Genomic DNA, 6,665 nt, shown 5'->3' on the forward strand with positions numbered 1-6,665 from the left:
ATTTAGCGACTTCAAGAATGAAACTAATGTGGAAACTAAGGTTGAAAATATTAAAATATTGAACCGGCGATAAAGCATTCTGATTGGCTGATTTCAGCCGCAGTTACTAGCTCGAGGATCGGGTGTATTAAACATGAGTGGCTCCGTCAGCGGTCTAAGTCGAGTTATTATTTATTGCCTATCAAGACGTCACACACACTCAAAATTCGATAATCGCTGTTTAATTTCGATATTCGCCAAAAGCCCGTCGCTTTTTCACCTTTCTGCATCAAAAATTATATTCGCCATAAGCATGATATAGCTTGGTATTTAAGGGTGTTTTCCACGTTTGAGGAGGCGCGAAACTGCGTCGGAAACTTCTTGCAATGACGGCTGCCATGTCGGTATGACACCATCTTAATTTTTTGGCTGCGTTTTATGCTTTGATATATTTCTGACATTCGTATAAGTATTCAGATCGTGTTTTTGAGACAGTGTTCAGAGATGACTGGCTGCATGCCTCATTACTAGGGAAGAGGTGATGTCTTAAAGAGACGCACATCCTAATAAAAAAAAAGAAAATGTTCATCTTTTTATAGTCAGTGAGTGTCGTGAGTTGCTAACTTTAAAATCTGACCTCCAAGGAAATAACAAACCGTTTATTACGGGGCACGTGGTTTGGGTTGGTTCTAGAACAGATCACGCACGTGCGTGACATTACAAGTGCGCGCCTCCAGTGAATTCGAGATCTAATTTGCAATATAAGTAGCTATGGTGATTAAATGGTTGACAGTAAGTTATAAAAGTTTAGAAAATTTCTTTATTAATTAAAGTTCAAGTTAGTATTTATCGAACCTGCCAAACCCATGGCTACTTTGAGTTCATCCTTGGTAAAAATAACAAAATGCCTGTTTTTGAAAGCTGAGAACAATTTGCAAGAGACCTGCGCTTGCTACATATAGCTGTTATAATCCCATTGCTTATACCACCTCTTCTCAGACCTCAAATATGCCTACAAAGCAGCAGACATTACAATTCGATTACAAAAATGAGGGGCACCAAATTAATTTTGAGTTATACGTGCTAAAAACTATAATTAAAGGCGTTTTTTTTAAAACGGGCTATGCTGTTGCTATGGTATCCTTTTACGTCACGAAATAAAGTGATCGTCACTTGTTTACCAACAACTGGGTACTCGATTGATACCATTATTATAGCAAGCAAAAAATGTTGGTAGTGTGGATTCATCTAAGAAGAAGTGCTGCAAACGCTGTATCTTCTTCGCTTTCTTTAACTAAAATGAACAAATTGTCTTGATGAGTTGTCCTATAACCCCTAAGTTTCGTTCTGTCTTGATGAAAGCTAAAAAATCTTCCAACTTCTTGTATTGGTTGATGGAAATCATTCGTCCAAGTAATATAAAAACCGTTTCTTAGATCAATAACTTGTAATATTCTTCAAAGATATATCTGACAAATGCATACCTTATAAGGAAGTCCCCAGATGACTGGCCGTCCAACAAACACCGCTCTTGCCCCCAAAGCAAGGGCCTTAAGAACATCAGTTCCCAGTCTCACGCCACCGTCCACGTATACTTCGAGCCCAGTTCCTCGTACGGCCTCCACTATCTCGGGTAACACTTCAATCTATCAAGAAAACACTATCATTCTTTATCACAGCAATAATAAGAAGTTAGGACACATCACATTTATTACACATACAGTGGCCTGGACACCATCCAACTGCCGCCCTCCGTGATCTGACACCAGAATCCCTTGAGCCCCATGCTGCACTGCGAGACGAGCATCCTCAGCTGTTAATATTCCTTTGAGAACGAAAGGAAGTGACGTGATGGAAAAAAGCTAATCCAATACCTTCCAGTCAACACTACTGTCGCGTGCAACGGCTAGATAGCTATGCAACTCGTTGTTACTTCGAAGTCCTTGTTTCTTTTTCAAAGAAGAGAAATTTGCAACTTCCAAGTGCTTAGGGAGGGAAAAGTTTGAACTCTTTTTATGTCTGCCAGAGACTGGTAGGTCAACTGTTAACAGAACAGCTTTGTAGCCTGCTTTTTCAGCTCTCTTTAACAAGTCCACCATCAGCTGGCGATCTGTGTAGAACTGCATCTGTAGAAACTTGATGGTGTTTGGAGACTCGCGCGCGACGTCTTCTACACTGAATGTAGAGTATATACTAAGAGCCATAGCTGTGTTCACAGAGTTCACAGCTGAAAGGCAAACCAAACATTACCTGATATCGATAAAGTAGATCCCTTGTACAAACTAATAGCCTCCAAAGCTGGCGAGATTTACGCGTGTTTGTTTCATCGGCGGACGATGTAACTAACACGGCGAAGCCGGGAGCTGGGAGGAGAATGGTGAGTAATCAAGCTGAGAGTCTCCGAACGCGAAAATTCCTTCACTGCCTCGCCCTAGCGCCCACGGTTTCGCCGTCGAAGGAAAACAGTCACGCGGAAAACGCCTTCAGCTTCCCTTGCCAGCATATTGATAATCATCACAGTTCGTCTAGGCTAACGTAACGTAACAACTCTAGATCCTCGGACGCGTATATGCGTGCATTTGAGGAGTGAGGGGATAAATAGTTATAGATATAGTCGTACTTTTTTTGATTGCATTGCTTTGGCAGTCTTGATGTCCATCCTTTCATATGAAAATGAGATTTCATTCACATGCAGATTAAACTCATTTTCATTTGAGTGGCTGTGCAGCGGGCCTCGCTTTGATAGAGAGGTTTAAGGCCAATTAGGCTATTTAGAAACAAATTTTAAACTTTGCTGGGATGGGGCGGTTTTCCATTGAGTGTGGTAAAACCAAACCAAAGAGACGGAAAACTCACTGAACCAATCAAATCTTAAAGCAAATACTTGTTGCTGTCGCGAACGCGGGGAATAAGACTTCCTAAAAGTCCTTTCCAATAATTCTTCCCTAGCCTGTTGGGTCGCTTACGCTCGAGACTTCGTAGCTTGAAGACTGCCCTCTCGCTTCACTCGAGGGAGATAAATAATCAAGGGATTAAGCAAAGGTCGAATTGTGGCAAGTCTAGCGGGGAATAAGTGTGCGAGGAAGTCAGGATTGGTTCTGGTTTTATTTCTGATTGGATACCTAAATTATTATCGCGAGACCTTCGGTCACGTCGATCTTCGAAAGGTCTCCCACCGGTGAAAACATGCAAGTTTTTCACCATTTTCTCTTAAGAGGCGTTAAATCTTGTAGTATTTTATCGAATTGGGAGGACGATAAAAATACTCGGCCATGCAAATTCCAATTCATTGTAGCCTTTTTCACCATTTTCTCTTAAGAGGCGTTAAATCTTGTAGTATTTTATCGAATTGGGAGGACGATAAAAATACTCGGCCATGCAAATTCCAATTCATTGTAACCACTGCGAGCTTACCTCTGACAGTGGCCAGCTCTCCATCTGGATGTGCGATTGCCTAGTACGCAGTGGGTGCAACACAGATTGGCATACTTAGCTTATGACCCAGGATTGTGACAGAGATGTTTTGTTCTGAAACCTTTCGGAACATTTGCGGTCGTAGCATAAGCCTGTACCGAATAAATGGAATACCGTAAACTGCCGCTTAAAAGCCCCGGGCTTCTAGATTTGCCTATAAATGGAGGGGCTTATATCCGAGGGGGTTTTTAACCAAAATAGAAAAAAATCATTTCGAAACGAGCTATAGCTGTGTTCATCGAAATAGGATTTCCATTTACTGATTTTTAATTAAGCTTTAAAACAACATAATAAAACGAATTCAAAACGAGGAAAGCTAGAGAGGGCTTATATCCGGAGGGGGAGGGGGGAGGCCTATAACCGTATTTTCTGGTCTACAGGTAGGTGGGTCTGTACCTGGGAGGGCCTTATTAGCCGGGGGGAGGGGGGGGGACTGAGTGGCAGTTTACGGTACTCAGAGAAAAAAGAACTTTCAGGTTTTAGTATATTTTTTTAGCATACTTTATAGTAGGTAAGGAACCGTACAATAACATGTAGGAATCACAATAAAACGAAGGAAATGAAAACGGATTGACCATTGACCGTACAGTTGAGGAAGAAGGGAGAAAACACCATCAGAATGGGCATGACATGGAACCCTTAAGGTAAAAGGAAACACAGAAGACCAAAACAATCATGGAGACGTACATTGATAAAAGTGCTGGAGAACTGAGACATGGGATAAGGGCGAAACGATTGCAAAGAACACGGTCCGGTGGAGAGCTATTGTGGAAGCCCTGTGCCTCACAAGGATTAAGTCAAGTTAAGTCACACAGATCTGTGAAACAACCGAAACTTCTATATGATACACGCGTACGGCTGTAAGGATGTGCAGTCACATGAGTCAGACTGTCAGACAGGATAGAGAAGCCGGCAATGAGAACTAAAATTAAACAGAAGATCTGGTTCTAAGATTTGGTACCGTGCGTGATATCTATCTTATTAACCAAGCGCGAGGGCCGTATTTGGAGAATACCGGCCCGAGTTCTTGACAGTACGGATCGGGACAGAGCTCGGTCCAATATTTAGAGAATATTGGACGGAAATAGAGCAGTCTGCTTGGTTCAGTTATAATTATCGGCCCTCTGAGCTAACTTAGTCGTGTAATAAAGAGGGATACCGTGCACCAGGAAACATGCTGAATGGGCATACGACTCAACTGTACACAATTAACGGCGATGGTGAAGATCCTACAAAATTTAGACTGTATGCGAGCAATCTCGTTCCCAGAGTCTTCGTTCCCCTTGACCAGCGGTCGGAAAACGAGAGTTCTGGGAGCAACCATTTCAGGCATGCGTCATAGATGCAGACTGCGCAGTGAAACCGGATGGGCAGAATCACCAGAATTAGGTTATTTCAAAATGGTTGTTCCCAGAGCTCTCGTTTTCCGACCACTGGTCAACGGGAACGAAGACTCTGGGAACGAGATTGGCATGCGAGCAGTCTCTTTCTTTTCATGCTGTTTCCACGCGATTACACGATTAGTCAATCTCTTTCCTAGAGTCTTCGTTCCCCTTGACCAGCGGTCGGAAGACGAGAGCTCTGGGAGCAACCATTTCAGGCATGCGCCATAGATGCAGGCTGCGCAGTAAAACCGGATAGGCAGAATTCGGTTATTTCCTTTGTTCTGATTTCAAAATGGTTGCTCCCAGAGCTTTCGTTTTCCGACCGCTGGTCAAGGAGAACGAAGACTCTGGGAACGAGATTGACGATTCCTTAGAGCGATCGAGCGGCGTATTCGTGTATTCTCCTTCCTTTCCCTTATTTGCAAAATTTTCACTTTTCCATTTCAGGAACAAAACCCAACTGCTCGTGATCGACAGAAAATGATGACCACAGAACACTCCTGACCTCTTGACTACTGACTAGTTTGTTTAGAAATCATCGTCGCGTTGCGGACTGAATATTTTAATAATAAGAGAAAAGTTTACAAGCTAAATTAATATCATCACAGTAAACGAAGGATTCGTTTCCCAAAATACATTGGTGCGTGTTTTTATGTAAAATCTTCCATTGTACCTGAAGAAGGCTGGTTTGGTCAGCCGAAATATAGTACACCTTCAAAAAATCATTCTACGTTGTGTCGGTTTTTGCTTTTGTATTCTTCATTTTATATGTAAAGCCGATTAGATCACTATTGATCCAACGTATACCAGCAGGATCATCGTTCCGGTTGCTTGCTTAAACATTTTATAGTCTTTGTATTCTGTCCAAGATTGTAGCTTTAGCTGGCGGGATCGTCGCGCGGCTACTGGGGGTATTCTTCTGAGCGAGGTATCTAATTCCACGTTTTACTACCAAGAGGAAAAAAGGAAGTCGAGGGAATATTTGAAACCAATAGTAGATTGTCTAGCGTGTGTATATATAATAAGGAATTAACAGCAGGATCTATAAAATTCAAATCAAATCACGAATCCAGTGAAAGCTATATAACTGTATCATTGTCTACCTCTAAAGTTTAGGGTGGAAATATGCTCAGCACTTTTGTCCAAACGTCAGGTAGTGAGCTTGCGCGAGAATAAAACTCGCATTAGGCCCTTTGCGGCTAAGCCATGACGTGACCTATTTTTCATAAAATTATGGGTTATAACTTAACGAATGCCAGAAATGGAAAAAGCATGTCGAAAATATCAAAATGGCCAAGTTTGAGGCCCCCATCATCAAAGAATGAGATTTTATGACGGTCTGAATTTTTAAAAGAATCAGAAGATTTGGGTGGAAAAAGTTGTTGGAGAGCAAGGCCTTGCTCTCCAGCTACATTTTCCATACAAATCCTCTAAATTTTCCGAAAATTCAAACTGTTGTATAAACTTACTTTTTAATGCCAAGGGCCTCATATTGGTATTTTCGATGTGCTCTTTCCATTTCTGGCATTCTTCAAGTTATAGCCCATAATATAAAAATTTTCTAGGAAAAATTTGGTCACGTGACCCCAGCTGCAAAGGGCTTATAACACAACGTACAGTGCGATAACCATGCAGCCTTTTCCGCGACCAAAGGAAGTCACCCAGGTGTAAGATCCTTCAAAAACATACCCAATTCAAAACTAGAGTCCAAAAAGCATACCCACAACGGCTAAAAACCCTGCACATACCCGTTCATGCACATGCACATACTATATAGCCCATTTAAGGGAGTACTCCACGGGGGGTGGAGGGAGGGGAATCAATCGT

The 6,665-nt window shown here is 42.0% G+C and overlaps 1 pseudogene; it reads right to left on the reverse strand.

Annotated features, from left to right (window-relative positions):
• Window positions 1-1,464: 1,464 nt before the first annotated feature.
• On the reverse strand, window positions 1,465-6,329 carry LOC110066317 (uncharacterized; annotated as a pseudogene).
• Between the last annotated feature and the right edge of the window lie 336 nt (window positions 6,330-6,665).

Source organism: Orbicella faveolata, unplaced genomic scaffold (genome assembly GCF_042242905.1).
Source record: "Orbicella faveolata isolate gen_17 unplaced genomic scaffold, um_ofav_v1 contig_1, whole genome shotgun sequence".
NCBI classification, from domain to species: Eukaryota; Metazoa; Cnidaria; class Anthozoa; order Scleractinia; family Merulinidae; genus Orbicella; species Orbicella faveolata.